The sequence below is a fragment of the Saccopteryx leptura genome, chromosome 6 (assembly GCF_036850995.1).
Source record: "Saccopteryx leptura isolate mSacLep1 chromosome 6, mSacLep1_pri_phased_curated, whole genome shotgun sequence".
Taxonomy (NCBI): domain Eukaryota; kingdom Metazoa; phylum Chordata; class Mammalia; order Chiroptera; family Emballonuridae; genus Saccopteryx; species Saccopteryx leptura.
The window spans coordinates 117,809,576-117,830,452 of NC_089508.1; positions in this window are offsets into that span (position 1 = coordinate 117,809,576).

Here is a 20,877-nt window from a genome sequence, read left to right on the forward strand (position 1 = left end):
TTCTTTAGTAAATCTATTTCTTATTAGGATATTAACAATTTATTGAACATTTTCTTAAAATAAAATAGTTAATTGTGACATCATTTCACTTCCAGGACTCACTATTTTTGTGCTGGATTTACTGTTTTGAAACTGAAAGACAGTTCAACAAATGACCAGAATATCAGTATTATAGATTACTGAAGCCACAGAGCCACTGTTGCAGTATCATTCTGAGAATGGCAACTGTTTCTTTAGATTTGAGCTCAGTATCATCCTGTATCTAGTGTGGCTTTGCAGTAGGACCTTTCTCAGGACTTGCTTATTTAAATTGACAGATTAATCTCTCCACAGATTAAAAGAGTCTCATTATCTGTAAATACATGTGATTTCCCCATCTTTTGCTCATTCACATCAATAAAGAATAATTCCAAACACTGTTTTATTTTGGAGAGAAAACAACAAAAAGGCTATTTACTCCTATAAAGAGTAACAGTTTTACCTTGAGATATATATAGTGTGAAAGTGTGTATCCATGCTAGTGCAGTTGCATTTTAATAACTTATTTAAGCATAACTAGATTTGAGCCCCTTAGAAATTAGTTATTTTTATATAGTAACATAAAAAACATTTTTCTTGTGCAGCTATATACCTTTTGTATCTTGGAGCTAGGTTATATAAAATATATGGGGAGATAGTGAAGAAAAGCCAGAGGCAGAAAGAAATTGCACTGATTAGAAAAAATGAGAAAAAAAATCAGTTACTTTTTTCAGTAAAACTTACAGCACAGAAAAAGATCAAATAAAAGGAAAGAAAATCTATTTTAGACTGAATGCAAGTAAAAGCTACATATAATTAAGTAGTTACTAGAAGAATTAAGGTTGGGTCAATATGGTGAAGTAGGAGATCCCGAGTTTACCTCTTTTCATGGACACAACAAAACTACCACTAGGCTCTGGTCAGTTGGTTCAGTGGATAGAGCTTCAGCCCAGAATGCAGAAGTCCCAGGTTTTATCCCCAGTCAGGGTACAAATGAGAAGTGACCATTTGCTTCTCTTCCCCTCCCTCTACATCGTCTCTCTCTCTTCCTCTCTCTCCAGTGGCTCCATTAGTTCAAGTGTCAGCCCTGTGCTCTGAGGATAGCTCAACTGATTTGCACATTGACCCCAGACTGGGGTTACCAGGTGGATCCTGGCTAGGGTGCATGTAGGAGCCTGCCTCTGTATCTCCTTTTCTCTCACTTAAAAAACAAAATAAAAATACTACAATTAAATATAGTCACCATCAATGAGAATGACTTAAAGATTAGCTGAACAGAACTTATACAACTAAAGACATAAAAAAGAGCTACATTGAGACAAGTAGAATTGGCAGAGATACAATCTAGTCAAGATTTATACCCCTGAGGTGGCAATTTGCAAGGAAGAGGGATATTATAGCCATAGTGGTCCCCTGAGGAGTGAAAGATGAGAGCCCGACATGGGCCTCCAGGCCAGGAAAACCTACCCTGGAAATAGAAAGCCTTATAACATCTGGCTTTGAGAACCATCTAGATGTGACGGGGAAAGAAAAAGGCTTGAAGAAAAATAACCCTCATCTTTTCAGACCTACACACCAATTCTCCCTGAGTTTCAGCAAAGAGGCAGCAGTTGGAAAAGGTACCTGGGTCATATGTGAAGGAATTATATTGACCAACTTTAGAGTAAGTTCTGGAGGGGTGAAGATCACTGGGAACTTTCTCTAGGGACAAAAGCACTAAAGGGCTCCAACAGTTTTCCTTTGTTGTTATTGTTTTCTCCATCCATGTGGCAAGCAAGGTGCAAATGGGCATCGATTCTGACATGTTCCATGAACCTGGCTAATGCTGTTTACCTTGCCCCAGCATTTTCTTGAGGTTCAGCTCCTCTAAACATGCTTGTCCAGGCCAGGACCCCTCCCTACAGGCTCCATAGCAGACACACCTGGTGGCCAGCATCGGTTGGCACCAAAGCAGCACTGCCTCCAAATATCAGCCCCTACACACAAATTGAGCAGTTCTTTTCAACTACTGCAAAAATTGAAAGAGAAATACTTCCAAACTCATTCTATACGGCCATCATTACTGTGATACTAAAACCAAAGACACTACAATATATAGATATATATAAATATCCCTTATGAACATAGATGCAAAATTCTCAACAAAACATCTGCAAACTCAATTCAGCAATACATTAAAAGGATCATACAGCATGATTAAGTGAGATTTATACCAGGGATGCACGAATGGTTTAATATTCACAAATCAGTCAATGTAATAAACCACATTAATAAAACAAAATGTAAAACTTATATGATCATCTCAGATATAGAAAAAGTATTTGACAAAATGCTTAGAATTATGATTAGAAACTCTCAAAACATGCAAATAGAGCGAACATATCTCAACATAATAAAGACCATTTTTGGCAAACCCACAGCTAACACCATAAATTGGTGAAAAGTGAACAGCTTTTCCCCTAAGCTCAGGAACAAGATAAGAATGCCCACTCTCACCACTTGTATACAATATAGTATCAATCAGAGCAATCAATCAAGAAAGAGAAATAAAATAAAACCAAATTGAAAGGGAAGAAATAAAACCATCACTATTTGCAGATGACATGATACAATACATAGAGAACCCCAAAGACTCCACCACAATTCTATTAAAACTAATAAATGAATTCAGTAAAGTTGTAGGAACAAGATTAATGTACAAAAATAACAAACAAAACAAAAATTAAGAAACAATCCCATTGTAATTGCATTGAAAATCATGCCTAGGACTAAATTTAAAAAATGAGGCTAAGACCTCTAAATTACTCTAAAAATGATAATACATTAATAAAATACAGTGAAGATGACAGAAATAAATAGAAGACTATATACCATGCTCATGGATTAAAATAATTAAACTCATTAAAATGTTTATACTCTTCAGATTAAATGCAATCCTTATCAAAATATCAATGGCATTTTTCACAGAATAAATAATTCTAAAATTAATATAAATCCACAAAAGACCCTGAATATCCAAAGCAATCTTGAAAAATAAAAATAAAGCTGGAGATATTATGAACTGAGCTTTCAAATTATACTATAAAGCTATAATAATCAAAACGGTATAGTAATGGCACAAAAACAGACTCATAGATTGTTGGAACAGAATAGAAAGCTCAGAAATGAATGACGTTTATATCATTCATTATTCTACAACAAAGGAGGCAAATGGAAAAAGAAAATCTCTACAATAAAGGGTGTTGGATAAATTGGACAGATACATGCAAAAACTGATAAAGTTAGACCACTTTCTTACATCATATACAAAAATCAAATCAAAACTGGTTAAATAATTTAATGTAATATCTGAAGCCATGATACTATATACTAGGAAAAAAAACATAGGCAATAAACTCTTTAACATTGGTCTTAACAAATATTTTTGAATATATGCTCCTCAAGCATATTTTTGAATATGTCTCCTCAAAGAGATAAGGGTGACAAAGCAAAAATAAACAAATGGGACTATATGGCTAAAAACCTTTTTATAGTAAAGGAAACCATCAACAAAACAAAAAGACAACATACTAAATAGGAGAAGATATTTGCAAATAAAATACCTAATAAGAGGTTAATATTCAAAATATTGGAAGAATGTATAGAACTCTACATCAAAATAAAAACAAAAAAAATCTGAATAAAAATATGGGAAGAGGACTCAAATAGAAATGTCTCCAAACAAGACATGCAAATGGCCAACAGATGCATGAAAATCACTAATCATCAGGAAATGCAAATTTAAAGCACAGTGAGATGTCACCTCACACCTGTTAGAATGGCTATAATGAAAAAGTCAACAAATAACATGTGTGAAAGAAAATGCTCATGCACTGTTGGTAAGATTGCAAATTGGTACAGTCACTATGGAAAACAGTTTGGAGTTTCCTTAATTTTTTTTTTTAAATAGAACTACCATATAACCCTGAAATTCCAAACACTTTGATGTGTACTTGAAGTAAATAAAAATATTAATTCAAAAAATATATTTACCCATGTGTTCATTGAAGCATTATTTACAATAGCTAATAGCCAAGATACGTAAGCAATGTTGGTCTTTATAAAGAGGTTGTGGTATACATATTAAATGGAATATTACTCAGCCATAAAAAAGAATGAAACCTTGCCATTTTCATCACCATGAATGTACATTGGTTATATAAGTTTAGCCTGCAGATAAACTTTGAAAATAAGACAATATATTTTATAGAGTAATTATACTACTTGCTATAACTAATACTGGAAATAACTTAAATATACTTCAATATGTGATAAATTATGGTTCTGTTGGTTATAAATAACTGAAAAACTTTGAATTTTTATCAGACATGCATGAAATAATTCTGATATATACATCCATTGTTAATTTTCTATAATTTTCTTTTTGTTTAATTTTTATTGAGTTTATTAGGATGACATTGGTTAGCAAAATTATGTAAGTTTCAAGTGTACAATTCTATAATTCATAATCTGTATATTATATTGTGTGTTCACCACCCCAAGAGAAAGGCTTCCTAACTCTGTGGGTTAATTTCTGATAAATGTATGATTAAATTATGGTAATATTTTAAAACAATACTATAAGGCCCTGGCCGGTTGGCTCAGTGGTAGAGCCTCGGCCCTACATGTGGAAATCCTGGGTTCGATTCCCAGACAGGACACACAGGAGAAGTGTTTATCTGCTTTTCCACCCTTCCCTTTCTATTTTCTCTCTCTTTCCTCCCCTCCTGCAGCCAAGGGTCCATTGGAGCAAAGTTGGCCCAGGCACTAAGGATGGCTCCATGACTTTCGCCTCAGGCATTAGAATGGCTCCAGTTGCAATGGAGCAACATCCCAGATGGGCAGAGCAACTCCCCCTACTGGGCATGCCAGATGAATCCCCATCGGGTACATATAGGAGTTTTTCCCTCTGCCTCCCTGTGTCTCACTTCAGAAAAATTACAAAAAAAAAATTATAATAATAATAATTAATTAATTAATTAAAACAATACCATAATGCCATGCATCATTAGTAAAGAAGAGAGTTCTGAAAATGCTAATATAAGACTATCTCTTCCACGTAAGCAAAACTAGTGAAGTGTGGAACCATGGCCAACATCATGTGTAGTTTTCCAAATTGTACACTGGACAATTCAGGGAACTCCAAATAAGGTTAATTGCTCCCTATAAAGTTCTGATCCATGTAAATACAATATGCATTTTACTAATATATTGAATGAAGCAAATAACCAAAAATTACCAAAAAAATTAGTGGCTTAAAAAACACATTTATTATTACCTTATAATTCTGGAGGTGAGAATTATAAATGGGTCTCACTGTACCAAGATAAAGTTATCAACAGTGCTGTATTCTTTGTGGAGGCTCCAAGAGAGAATCCTTTCCCTTGCCTCTTCCAGCTTTTAGAATCCAACTATATATATTTTTGGCTTGGAACATTCGTTCATATTTAAAACCAGCAAAAGTAGATAAGTTCTTCTCATACTGCCATTCCTCCCATACTCTCTCTTGTTCCTCTTTTACCTGTAATAACTCATGTGATTATATAGAGACCACACAAATAAGCAAGAATAATTGCATTATCTCAAGGTCAACTATTAATACTTTTAATTGATTCTCCGGACTAATTTCTCTTTCCATGTAACTTAACATGATTACAAGTTCTGTAAATTAAGGTATACGTGTTTTCAGGAGGCCATTATTTTGTCTACTACACATCTTGTTGGTACTAAATTAAATAAGATAGAATTAATAATTAATGCTTTAGGATAGAGGACATTTCATTTTTATAACTTTATCTTTCAACTTTCAGTAGAGCTTGAATATTTTTATCAGATCTATGCATTTTCTATAAAGGTAAAATTTAAATAATATATACTTTTTGCATTGGCTGATTTGAAATGTCCAGTCATGTATAAAAATATTTTCTGTCTGTGTATTAGTTCCATCTTTAATTAGAACATGAGTAACAAGAGGTTAATAGCTGAATGAGATTTTTCTTATGGTAGTTTTCTGAGTGTGTGAGCACTATATTTAAAATTCCAGTTAATAGTGACAAATCTGATGAGGCATTGGTATAGAAATGCATCAAAATGTGTTTTTAACAGTTAGATTTTTAATTCAGGAGAATTTCACTTTGTGTATGATATGAGATCAGGATCTGTTATCTTTAATATGAAAGTCTAGTTATTCTTAAATTTTTAAATGTTTTTTATTTGTTTTAGATAATAGAGTTTTGCATAGTGATTTGAAATGTCATCTCCCTAATATCATAACTATGAGTATGTATTAATATCTAAGTTTTCTGTACTGATCATAAATTCTCCTTTTACCCCTGAGTAAATAAATATACAATGATTTGTTAGTTATGCTTTGCCATAAGAGTTGCTATGGCAATTCTTCCTCCTTATGCTTCTATGTAAAATACTGTCTTTGCTGTTCTTGAAATTTTACAATTTTATATGAGTCAGTTTTCCAAATTATGTTAACTATGTGTTTTAACTATTAATATATTATTTTAAAATGTATATATTGAGAATTCCAATTATATAAATCTTCTTTTAGGTCATGCATTTTTTTCAAGAATGGTATTATAAAATATTTTGTAAATGTATTTCTAGGTGCATTAGAACGTTTGTTGTAATTGAATATTATATCTTCTAATGGTGGAAAGTAACGGTAAAGGAATTTTTGCCATCTATTTTTTACCAGTGGCTAAAAAACAAGTTACAGAAAGAAAATTCAGTGACATATGGCTTAGAAAATATGAGGCTTAGGCTAATGTCTCACCTTTTAGTTGTTATTCTGCTAGCTAAGAAGTTATTAAGATGTGAGGCTTTTCTGTAGCAACATTTTGTTGCATATTCTCCATGTTACTCACTGTTGAGAGGCAGATGAAATCAAATAAGTCTTATTTCATGATACAGTGTCCAGTCTTCAATTTTGCGTGTTGGGTCTCTTATGAAAACATCATGAAAGGCTCAATCCAACTGTTCTTGGATATCAAAAGCATTCATAGTAGCAGCAGTAACAGGGGTATGCTTTTGTTCTCATTAATTATAGTAGAGGCTTCAGATATGGAGACACCAATGTCAATTAGGGGAGAAATTTCTTTAGACTTGGTCTAGATACCACTAATCCAAACTAATACATTTCTATTAGCATTAATTTTCTATGTTGAATAAATTTTATTTCTGTCTAAATACTAACTGCTTCAGTATTTGGTATTGGAGAAAATTTCAAAATGTAATAATATTAGAAAACAAACTAAAATCATAAAATCTGTTGAATTGAAAGGCAGGCATAATCATGTTTCTAAAAAAAAGGGGGAGAAACTCTAGTAATCTACATCACACTATGAAAATATAATAACTTTTTGAGTGCTGAAGTTCACCTGGGATGAAAAACCCTTAAAACCAAGACTAGCAATGCTAGTGATTGCTCTGATAAACTGTTATGGAGGGAATGAGAAAATCAGGGTATATTAGGGTAGACTGGCTGATTCTAATTATTCCAGAGAATATAAAGACATTTTTGAAATCCACTATATCTTGAGAAAGACAAAATAAGTTTCAAAGGCAGAATAATGAATTATTGTATTTAGGTTGTAAGTAAAAAACTCTCATATATTTGTTTTGACTTGTGCTGAGACATGAAAGATAAGAAGATATTAACTAATTGTGGACTGAAGAGAAGAGCATTCTAGACATGAGGACATCCAACCAGCTTCACAAGATGTTGTGAGGGTCAAATTAAGTACGGTTAAATTGCATTTAATAAAATCCTGGAAGCTTCCAATAAATACTTGTGAAATAAATACTTTTCTAGACTAACTTACTTTATACACATTTATCCAACATGAATTTACTTCTGAGAATTTCTGAAAATGTTCTTCAATATTTTTTTTGTTTTTCTAAAAATGGAGAAACAAAATTATTCCATGGTTTGCAAAGATGAAGAGAGAAGATGTTGAAAATTTAAGAGGGCAGGTAAATTTATATATAGAACAGAAGATTTTGTTTCCTCTTAAAGCAACTATTATAGAAGAATTTATACTTTGGGTATCAGAACTAAAATGCAATTATTTATCTACCTATGAGCAAAGTTCATTGCAAAAAATAGAAGCAATACATTAAATTTGTCTTAGACTATGAAGATATAATCAACAAACCTCTTTTCAATAAAAATTAAAGTATATGCTTATTCTTATTTTCATAATTTTTTCAGGTTGGAGAGGCAAAATATAATTGAATAATGCATAGGTCCAATTCTTTTCAAGAAGAAAATTGCTTACTGAACTTAAGATGAAAACCAATACCTTATGAAAAGTTATATTATTTTAGAGTTTTCAATAACTGTAGAAAATATTTATATAAAAAGGAAATAGATTTCTCTATATCTCAAAGAATTATAATAATATCCCATGGCTCTAAAGTTTATGGCTTCAGAGAGATTCAGATGTTTTTGAAGCAAAACTGTCAGTAATATTAAGGCAATGATTATGTTTTTCTAGTTCTAATCATAGTATTTAATATATGTATTTGAAATAAAATAATAATTTCAATAATCAATACCCAACAAAAATGTGAAAATAACATATAAATAAGTCAATGTAACTTCTTAGATAGCTCCATTTAATAATCAGTCTTTAACAAATTAACTGAATATAAAATTAAAGACTTTACTCTGATCAGTATTTCAAGCAAAATAGTTATGATTGCCCTTAAGAGGCTTATAACCAAGAATATTATGTTCATTAAAAAAACATAACAATAAAGATTATTTTTACATTGATAACCAGTGAAAAAAGCAAGGATTGAGAGAGACCAAAGTTAGACACACCTCAATGACAGAGATAATGCATTTAACATTATTAAATATAGAAAAACATGGCTGAGTAAACAGGCAATAGCAAAAATTACCAAATTGAATTAATGATTATTTTAAAATAAAATTTACAGTGCAGTATGATAATATGTAAAGATTCTAAAAGGCCAAAACAGAACTGCACATATTGTAGTTAAGATTTAAGGACAGTTATAGAATGATGAGTTTTCATGTTATTTTCAGTAAAACTGTTGTACTCAAGAACAAAAAAAAAGTCTTTAAATATGAATAAATGAACACAAATTTGAATTGCCTTATGAACATTTTTTATATAGTAATGGCATAGAAAAAATAAAATGAAGATTCTGGTGATAAGTAGAAAAAAACAGTTTTCTAATAGAGTTAGAGTTATGTATTTCAACTTTACCTGAAGTGTCAAGTAATGAATTACATCTCAGAAAATATTTTCAGAAAAACAAACCTTCTAATAAGAGGTAACTTGAAAGATATGATGAACTATAAAGAGTTCACAGAGCAAAACAACATAATTTTTACCATCAGAAAATATTCTAAGAACAGAAGATTTTGTTCCCTCTTAAAGCAACTATTATCAGAAGAATTTATACTTTGGGTATCAGAACTAAAATGCAATTATTTATCTACCTATGAACAAAATTCATTGTAAAAAATAGAAGCAAAGATATCTTTAGATTTCTGAGCAGCATATTTATCAAATTTGGTTTATATCAGTGAGAAAAGATGTTGAAAATTTAAGAGGGCAGGTAAATTTATATATATATATATATATATATATATATATATATATATATTATAATTTATATAATGTAAAATAAGCCAACAGAGAATAAAAAGACTAATCTCAAAGCAAGCACAAAGAGTATTTGATTTCATATCATAGATGTTTGTTATGTTAAAAAATAAAGACAATAATACTTAGTTCATTTCAGCATAAAGGTATATAAACTTAGAGAATTCTATTTTCCTCATTTTATCATAGGCACTTAATCTCATAAAGATATGTTCCCGATGACTAGAATGTTAAAGTCATATCACAGTGACAGAAAATGCTATAGTACTGTTTTTATTTTAAAGCTTATTCTCCAACTTTCAAATTTTGTTTTAAATTATCTGTGTGCCCCAAGTCTATCTGCTCAAATCAGTGTTGGAAATTATGCTATTAAAATTAATCAATCAAAATATTTGTTTTTAACAATTAACACTTTGTTTATTTATTTATTTTTTATTTACAGGGATAGAGAGAGAGTCAGATAGAGGGATAGATAGGGAGAGACAGACAGGAACGGAGAGAGATGAGAAGCATCAATCATCAGTTTTTCGTTGCGACACCGTAGTTGTTCATTGATTGCTTTCTCATATGTGCCATGACTGCGGGCCTTCAGCAGACTGAGCAACCCCCTGCTCAAGCCAGTGACCTTAGGTCCATGCTAGTGAGCTTTTTGCTCAAGCCAGATGAGCCCGCACTCAAGCTGGCAACCCCGGGGTCTCGAACCTGGGTCCTTTCTCATCCCATTTCGACGCTCTATCCACTGCGCCACCGCCTGGTCAGGCAACAATTAACACTTTGAAATTTTAGTTTCCTACATCTTTCCTAATTTTCTAAATGCCTAAATATTTCCTTTTTAACATGCATGTGTTCAGAATGCTAACTTCATGACACATAGCCAAGTATTTTACAGAACACTTTAAGCTTAACACTATGTTAATTTGTAATCAAATATATAGGTAAAAAGCATATTGTGAATAAGATAGAGTTCAAATATTTTTTTACTGTTCAGTGCTACTACTAATAATACAATATATACATCTTAATAAACAGACAAAATTTGTCCAAAATATCAGAGATGTTATTTTATATAGCTTTATTTCTTTAATTTATTGATTGATTTTAGAAAGACATGGAGGAAGCAAGGGTGTATGTGTGTTTGTGTGTGTGTGAGAGAGAGAAGGAGGGGAGGGAAAGAAACATTTATTTGTTTTCCACTTAATAGTGCATTCATTGGTAGCTTCTCATACGGACCCTGAAAAAGGATCAAACCTGCAGCAACCATGGTATTTCAGGACGATGCTCTCAATAGCTAACCAGACGGGGCCTCAGGAACATTATTTTAAAACAAAAAATTTAGAACCTAACCAGGCAGTTGTGCAGTGGCTAGAGCATCAGCCTGGGATGTAGAGGACCCAGGTTTGAAACCCAGAGGTTGTTGGCTCATCCAGCTTGAGCATGGACTCACCAGCTTGAGTATGAGGTCCCTGGCTTGAGTGTGGGATCACAGACATGACCCCATGGTTGCTGGCCTGAGCCCAAAGATTACTGGCTTGAAGCCCAAAGTTGCTGGCTTGAGCATGGTGGCACTGGCTTAGCTGGAGCCCCCCCAGTCAAAGTGTGCATGATGTGATGCAACTATGAGGTGATGCTTCTCATCTTTCTTCCCTCCTGTCTGTCTGTCTCTTCTATCTAAAAAAGATTATAATATCTCTTGAAAAGATATGGTGAAATTCCAGATGTATTATATAAACCTTAGAGAAATCAATAAATAGCAAAGAGCTGTAGATAAGAAGCCAATAAAGATTTAAAATGAAATGATAAAACAAACTCATTCTATAAGATGGAAATAATAATAAAAGAGAAAATAAAAGATTAGACAAACAAAAACAATTATTGAAATAGCATTCTTAAAACAAAATATATTAAAATATACCTTATGTGTAAATGGGTTATGCAATTTAGCTACAAATAACTTCAAGAAAATAAAATTACCAACTGGTAGGCCTTATGAGCATATATGCTAAGATTCTTAACAAATTTTGCCAAATTTATCTTTTTTTTTTATGCAGTGAGAGGAGCTGCACCAGAGACAGACTCCCGTATGCACCCCACCAGGATCCACCCAGCAAACCCAGAGCATCTAGAGGTAGATGCTCTGCCCACCTGGGGCGTTGCTCTGTTGCACAGCATCTAAGCTCTTCTTAGCACTCTGAGGCAGAGACCCGGGTGCCATCCTCAGTGCCCGGGCCAACTCAATCCAATTGAGTCAGGCTGCAAGAGGGGAAGAGAAAAACAGAGAAGTGAGAGGGGTAAGGTGGAGAATCAGATGGTTGCTTCTCCTGTGTGCCTTGACTGGAAATTGAATCTGGGATTTCCACACACCGGGCCAATGCTCTACCAATGAGACAACCATCCAGGGGCAATTTTTTCAAGTTTAATTGCATAAAATGCAAATATTGGAGTTTATTGCAGGAATGTGACATTGATTTAATATTTTGAAACCAATGGATGTAACTTACCATATTAATATATTTAAAGAAGAAAAATATATGATTCAGGAAAAGCACTGTACAAATTCCAACAACCATTCCTAATAGGTTTCACTAAATTAAAAATAGCAAACAAATTCATCAATATGATACAGAGCATCCTCAAAAATGCTCACTGTATCCTTATTGGTACAGCTTCTATTAAAAGTCATGGTTAAAATTTACTCTCAAAAGTAATCAGATTACTTTTTTGTATCACTCTGCTATATTGCTTAAATATGAAAATTAAATGACATATTCAAGTTTTCCTATCTAAAACTATGATCTTACATTGCAAAATATACTATTCCTATCAGCAATAGTCAGCAGGAAACTATAACCTGGCTATTTCTTTGACTATCTTTAAGCCTTTTGCCCTAATTCCACACGAGAAGAATATCACAGAAAGAATAAAAAAAAAACTACAAAAAAATATGCCAGGACTCTAGAATTTGGTAGCAACAATTCCATGGTCATGTTAAATTCAAACTTGTTATGTTTATTTAAAGATTATAGTTTTCCACACTGGGAAGATATTCCTAACCAAAGTTAATTGGGCTACTAAGTGAATAGATTGTATATATTTTATTATTTGGGCATAGTTTTTGCTTCTTTATATTCAATAAAATATGATGAACAAAATTTGAAATAAAACAAAATGACTGATGCTGTATGAAAAATATTTATGCTGATATATAGAATTATCTCAAAGATGCCTCAAGTAGACAAAGTGTTTGGAACTTTGAAAGTATAAAATGTTTTTAAAGTTTATTTGTGATTATCTAATTTTGTATTTTGGGAAGGAAAAGGTGTTGAAGTATGCATGTGGCAATTTTCCTCTACAGATGGTTTTTTTCAGTAAGAGAAGAGCCAAGGTCATTTTAATGTTCAGCATTTTTACAAGTATTTATTGGCTCAATATGTGTCATGATTAAAAATAATGTTATTCTGGTCAAGATGACCCAAACAGAACAATCTTTATTTATTAAACTGATCTTTCCAAGTAGTATAAAATATTTGAACTATGCATACTTAGATCAGATCTCTCTCTCCCTCTCTCTTTTTTTAATTAATCTTATTTAGAATATTAAATTTAATGGGGTGACATTTATTAAGAAGCATAGATGGTACTGTTTCTCTGATTCTGGAAAGCAAATAAGGCAAGGAAAAAAGGTTCTCCTTTGGCCCACATTCTCAAGAAAGAACCATAAACATTAGTGAAAAATGTATACAATATAGAAAAGCAAATAATGGAGTTTGAGCAAGATAATCAGTAACTGCTAATAACTGTGCCTAGTTTCAGAATAGGATTTGAAGCACTGACATTAAATATGCTCTCTTTTGAATCGTACTTAACCTTGCTACTATAGCTCTTATAAGATTAGAGATATGAAGCCATGTGCACACATAGTCCAGAAGAATTGAACCTAAGTACTGTAAGCCTTCCATTCCAAGGCTATTCATGCTGAGAATCTTCTATCCATAGAGCAGAATGATGAGAATGTTGCCCTGAACAAGAGCAGAAATTCCTATATATTTTTTCCAAGTGCTTTGTGTTAAATGGCGATTCCTCTATTTATCAACATGAAAATTGCAAATATCTGACTATAAATTAATGAAGTTAACACAAATAAATCATTTCAAATACCTAAGGATTTCCATGCCCCAATTTTATTTGTTAAATGGAAATAAAGTTCATTTCAGGTTGGCATTCTTTAAATATTCTCTGAACTTTACTGTAGTCTCCTCTTTAAAAAGTAGTTCATTAAATGCCCCCTAAAGAAATTTAATAAAAACTGTGTCTCATGGCTCTTAATGACAGTTCAATAGCTACTCATTCTTTAATAAATAGTTTTTAAAGTGTTAATCAGAAGAAAAATGCATTTTTGTTCTTGAGAATTTACAGATAACCATGATATTTTGGTTCCATTATATTAACATAGATTTTTTTCCTCAGTATTACAAATCTATCAATTGAACTGAGATTTGAATATAGGTATTTCTGATTTTAGAAAGCCATGTGCTTATATACTTTAATTTCTCAACATAATCCCCAAATAGAGAAACTTAATATTATGTGGACTGTGGGAACAATTATGTAATGATGAAGAAATTTATGCACTAAAATGAAAAGAAACACAATTAGATAAATGATACACACATTTATAAGTTCTCTGGCTTACTGGGAAAATTTAAAGTAATACTATAATAGAAATTTCTTTTTTTCTTCTTCTTTTCCAAATGAGAGGAGGAAAGATAGAGAAAGACTCCCACATGTGACCAGACCAGTATCCATCCAGCAACCCCATCTGGGTCTGATGCTTCTGCCCATCTGGGGCCATACCCGCAAATGAGTTATTTTTAGCACCTGAAATGGAGACTACGTGGAGTCATCCGTGCCCCCCACTGGGGCTAATGTGCTCAAACCAATAGAGCCATGAATGGGGGAGGGGAGGAGAGAAAGAGTGAGAGAGAGAGAGGAAGGGGAGAAGGTGGAGTGAAGAAGCAGATGGTCACTTTTCCTGTGTGCCATGAGTAAAAATTGAAACCAGAAAGTCCCTTTGCCAGGCCAACACTCTATCCACTAAGATAATTGGCCAGGGCCTGAAAAACATATATTAAAACAATACAGAGAGGCAAAATTTTACCTCTAGCATTTTAATCATTTTTGCCTGAGCCTAATTATTAACTTGATATATGAGAGTTCAGCAGGAAAATGCATAAAATACAATGCAAGTTTTATGTGACATGGGAGTTTTTAAAAAGTGAAGACCCAAACAAGTGGCAAAACCTAAATGCATTTATAACTGCTTTAATAAAGAGGGGCAATTATGAAAAAATAACTATACTGTGTGAGAAATATAAAATAGAATAAGAATTATTTAAATAAGGTCTGTTTTTACAGAATTCTCACCATTTCAATTTCTCAGTTAATGATAAATTTATGTGAAAATTGATAGCAAATATAACTATCAGTGTAAGAGACTAAGAAGACAAATAAAGGTGGCCTTTGTTAAAGAAATAAAATTCTTGCAGTTGTTAAGTGGCTAAGAAGACTATTCAGGCCTAATGAGACAAGTATCAGAGCTATCACATTAGGAGAGAGAGATGGGACTCAGCTCTGAATATAGTGAGAAAAAGTGAGGCTTTTTAAAGCCAGAACAGAATAGGGATTCGAGGATGGAAATATTACTGAGAGACTTCAAGGATAGGGAGATTCTGGCCAAATGTACTCAAGCGTTTCCTATTTAAGGCAAGCAAGGGTGATCAGCTAGCAAGGATGATGAATGAGATTTGCACTAAACTGACTTAACAGGATCTTTGCTACAACTGAGCAATGCAAGCCCAGCATATATAAAACTTTATTGAGATATGGCTGATATATGAGAAGTTATACATATTTATTGTATACATTTTGATGAGTTGCATATATGTACACATCTGTGTACCATTACCACAGTCAAAGTAGTCATCTGTTACTTCTAAAAATTTTGCTATCTTCTTTTGTGTGTATATGTGTGTTTGTATCCATTTGTTTTGTTGTGGTAAAAACACAATCAAAATCTACCCTCTTTACATATTTTCAAGTACACAACACCATATTATTAGCTAGAACTATTGTGTTGTGCAGAAGATCTCTAAAGTGTATTTATTCTATATAGCTGAAGCTTTATGCCTGCCCATTGAGCAACAATTCTCTATTTCCACTTCCTTCTGCCCCTGGGAGCCACTGTTATCTTCTCGGAGTTTTATCGTTTTGTATTTTACATTTGGGTTCATGATGTATTTTCAGTTAATATTTTTGAAGAATGTAAGGTTTGTGTCTAGATTTATTTTTGCACATGAATGTTCAGTTATTCCAGAACAGTTTGTTAAGAAGGATGTCTTTTCTTCATTGTATTCCCTTTGTTCCTTTGTCAAAGATCAGTTGACTATATATGTGTAGGTTTATTTCTGAATGATTATGTTCCATTCCTCTATGTATCTGTCCTTTTGACAAACTACACTGTCTAGATTATTGTAGCTTTGTAAATTGTGAAGCCAGTCCCTCTTCCAACTTGATTCTTTTAATACTGTGTTGGCTATTTTGGGTGTTTTGCTTCTCCAAATGAATTTTAGATATAAGATATTTCTCCCCCTCTGGCTTTTTTCATGATTGTTTCTTTATTTTTGATATTCTGTAGTTCAAAAATAATGTCTAAGTGTAGGGTTTCTTTGTGTTGGTGTGTTTTTGAAGATTTATCTTGCTAGTGTTCTTGAGCTTCCCTAAGATTTCTTATCAGAAAAGTTTTTCAATTTAATTTTATAATAATATTGTTACCTCAGTCTTTATATTCTTAAATCATAATCTATTGTTTTTTACATCTATATTTAATTCATGATCATTTATATGCACTGTTAATATTAATAGTTTTGTATTTCTGTCTTATAATTTTAAAATAATATTAGACACTGTATATAATTTAAAAATAACACAGGAAAATATCAGATATCACATAGTTCTAATTTATTTTTATGTTTCTTTTTTGAAATTGCATTTCTCTGAGAATAACTTGGTAATTGTTCATGCCATGTTTGATTTCCTTTTTGAGCTTGAAGATAAACAATAATTTACTGTAGCTATGTGCTTTAGGCCTAAGGAAATGTATATACTGAAACATGTTGACACAAAAAATGAATTCTTTGCCAGTACTCTGCCCAGCTTCTAATCTCACTTTATAATTAATTAGCTGCCAGATCTGTGAAACTTCCATGAAGAGACTACACAGATGTACTGGCAAATTGTTCCTAAATTTAAAACCTGAACTGGGAATGTTCTTCATCTTGACCTTATAATTCTCTTTATTGATTTTGCTGTCATTTTCACCTACACAGAACAGAAAGAAAATACAAATGATGCTTCATTTGTTTCTAAGAAGAACTTGTCATGTAATAATTGAAGAAATGGTTTTGTGTTTATCTCTAAAATTATATATATATGCATGTGTATACAATTATATGTGTTTTTAAAATTATACTTATATATTTAACTACTCAACACTGATGTGTGGAAGTTACAGCATGAATGTAAAATATTAAATTATACAGTTTAGATGATATTTAACATTTTAAATAGATATATAAAATAAAGACATTGAAAAAATTTTTAAAGATTTTATTTATTTGTTATTGAGAGAGGAGAGAAAGAATGAAGAGAGAATGCATGGTAGAGGAGCAGGAAGCATCAACTTGTAGTAGCAAGCCTGAAAATTTGAACCGGTGACATCAGCATTCCAGGTCGACGCTTTATCCACTCTATTACCACAAGTCAGGCAACATTGGAAATTTAATTGAAATAAATAATTGAAACAATATTTTCCAGGTTTCTTTCATTCAAAATTAACTTAACCTATTTTACCTTATTTGTTTGTTAAAAATTATTAATTTTTTTTTATTTTTATTTTTATTTTTTTATTTTTTTAAGATTTTATTTATTTATTATAGAGAAGGGAGGGGGGAGGAGCAGGAAGCATCAACTCCCATATGTGCCTTGACCAGGCAAGCCCAGGGTTCTGAACCGGCAACCTCAGCGTTTCCAGGTTGACACTTTATCCACTGCGCCACCACAGGTCAGGCACTATTAATTTTATTTTAAAGACATCATCTTAAATATTAAAATCCCTTACCTTATCAAGTTTTAATATACATTTTTATTATTTAAATGACTAATAATAAAATGTTGTCATTGCATTGTGATATAAGTAGATGAATAAGAATTTACTTTTTGATAATTTAATATTAAATAGAAAATATGTAGTACTATATATTTGATCATATACTTATGTCTATAAATATTTCTGGCATCCTGTAGTTACAAGGTTTTATTCTAATTTTCCCAATGAACACTGTACAATTAGAACATTTTGGTAGCATTAAAAGTTCCATGTAAATATTTTTTACAATATAAAATATTACACATTTTTATTATGCATTTATCATATTATAGTGTATTATTGTTGCAATGAATAAAATGTTTCTTTTATTTACAATATTGTTTTCTTCAATTTATTTTTGTCTTCCTTTTTATTGTAAAAAAGTTGATCACCTTACTATACTCCAAACATCATTCTTATCTTTAGTTTGTAAACATAAAGCACACCATATATGCCCTACAACCTTAGGCAGGTGTGTGGGGCAAATAAGTTTGTAAAATATGTTTTTTAGGTTTGCTCGCTTATATTTTGCATTGGCTTGGGCAGCACCATATGTATGTAGTCTGTGAAAGGCTGTGGTGCTTGCTCTCAGGGTGGCAGATTGCAAATGGCCTTCGATTCCAGGAGGAACTGGAGAAAATTCTTTTGGCTGTGTAACTGGAGAATGAGTTAGGGCTTTGGGAGCTCTGAATGAGAGGGAAGCAGTTTTCCCTGCCTATTTGCTCGTCCGCAGGTATGAGACTTAATAAACGGAATGGCCCAACATTTTTCAGCTCCACTGTTTTTTTACCTTCTGCCCAAATCGAATCAGAACCTGCATGGCCATGATGGCAGCAACCAATGGCCATACAAGGTGCTATATTATTCCCACGTTTCAAGTCAGCCAACTGAGGCAGGAAGAGCTCAGAAGGTTAGTAAGTGGTAGAGGTGGGACGTGAACACAAGCAGTATTGTTCCTGAGTTTCTTTTCAACCCCAGTGCTAATACAGACTCCCCACTTGACATGTTTTAACCTGCATGGGAGGTAAGTAGTATATCTGCTTTTTACAGCGAAAGAAATGAGACACAAATTATGTCTGTTAAGTGGTCAGGATTCAAATCCACAGTCTAAAACCAAAGCTCTTGTTTTGTTTTGCTTTTTATTCAGTGAAAGAAAGTGAGGCAGAGACAGACTCCTGCATGAGTACCGACTGGGATCCACTCGGCAAGCCCACTAGGGGACGACACTCTGCCAATCTGAGGCATTGCTCTGTTGCTCAACAACTGAGATCATCTTAGTGCCTGAGGCAGAGGTCATGGAGCCATGCTCAGTGCCCAGGGCCAACTTGCTTCAATCGAGTCATGACTGCAGAAGGAGAAGATAGATAGATAGATGATAGATATATAGATAGATAGATAGATGATAGATAGATAGATAGATAGATAGATAGATAGATAGATGATAGATAGAGAAGTGAGGGGGGGAGGGGTGGAGAAGCAGATAGGTGATTCTTCTGTGTGCCCTGACCGGTAATCAAACCCAGGATATCCACACACCAGGCCGATGCTCTACCACTGAGCCAATCAACCAGGGCCAAAGCCCATGTTTTCAACCATTTTGCTGTGTTGCAGAGTTGGTGAACAAGGGGTACAGTGCCTTGGAGAAGAAAGAGAGGCATAAGAAGAAATTGCATCCATTGCATTTGTTGCAGTATGCAGAGTCAGCCACTCTTAGGAATACTTAGTAGCCCCAACCCCAAACTGGGTAGTCAGGCCTGCTCAGTAGTAGAAGAAGAACTGTGGTCAAGGACAAGTATAGGTCAAGGTCAAAGAAAGAAGAGCCAACAGAGACATAATTGAAACCCAATATAACAGTTTAAGGAAACTCTGCAAAAAGAGTGAGTCAGCCTGGGACACTGATGGACATATATGTGAGGGTACATACAACACCGAAGTTTGCATTCAAAAAATAGCTGGAATTGTTTTAGCACTCCTACTGTGAAAGCCACAGGACTGTGTCCACGTAAAATTCGAAATTGCCTTCACTGAGCTGTGACTTAATGTCATGCTCTCAGCTTTTATCAAGAATTCAGTTTAAAAATGGCATTTAAAAGAACATCTTGTGGTCTTCCAAAAATCTGCAAATGAATACATTATTCTTACCTCATATGTAATAGCACAATATTCTACCCACCATTTAGAGCCAGAGAAATATTTATCTCTCCAGGCAAACTGTCTGCTTACTTTTATCAGGCAATATGAATTATATAGCATACTTCCTTTTTTGCATTGGCCCCTGTGAACCATAAGTTAAATTTAATGCTTAATTGTCCCAATATCACTCTAGGTTCTTGGATGCCTTCTAATGAGTTCTGATTTTCCTTTTTGTCTTGAACCATCTTGGTCGTGTTTTTCAAACTGCTGGCGCTGAACCAGAAGGCTATTCATTCAAGGGTTCACTTTGAAGCAGGAAGTCCCTTCAGGCTGCTGGGAGGCTCATGTTCTGATGCTTTTGTGATTTTCCACTCTCTCAATTTAGAGTGAATAAGCCAAAGCTTATTCCCCTTATGGGACTGTTCACAGGTGAAATCTGGCTCAGTCTTAGCCTAGCAGATGATGCAGTTTTGTGGGTCAGTGTGAGTCAAGAATAGGTTTCGACTTAGGTCTTCATACTCAAGAAAAATAGAACTCTGTTGCAAAAATACCGTCTTAGAAGATTAAGTTGTGTTTTATGTTTCCATACTTTTATTTCTTGCACATGCTGTTTCTGTTGTCCAGTAAACTATTACCTCTTCTAACATCTTTTGGCTTGTTCTTTAAGACTTAAATTGTGTTTCCACTAAGAGGAAGCCTTCTGTGATTCCTTAGTCCACTAATCCTTGTTCCTACTTCTACAGTTGCCTTCACGTGCCTTGGCCACATCACGGATGGTAATGGTTTTCCTTCTCCATCACTTCCACTTGATGATGGGGAGTTGGCGCTTTGGGA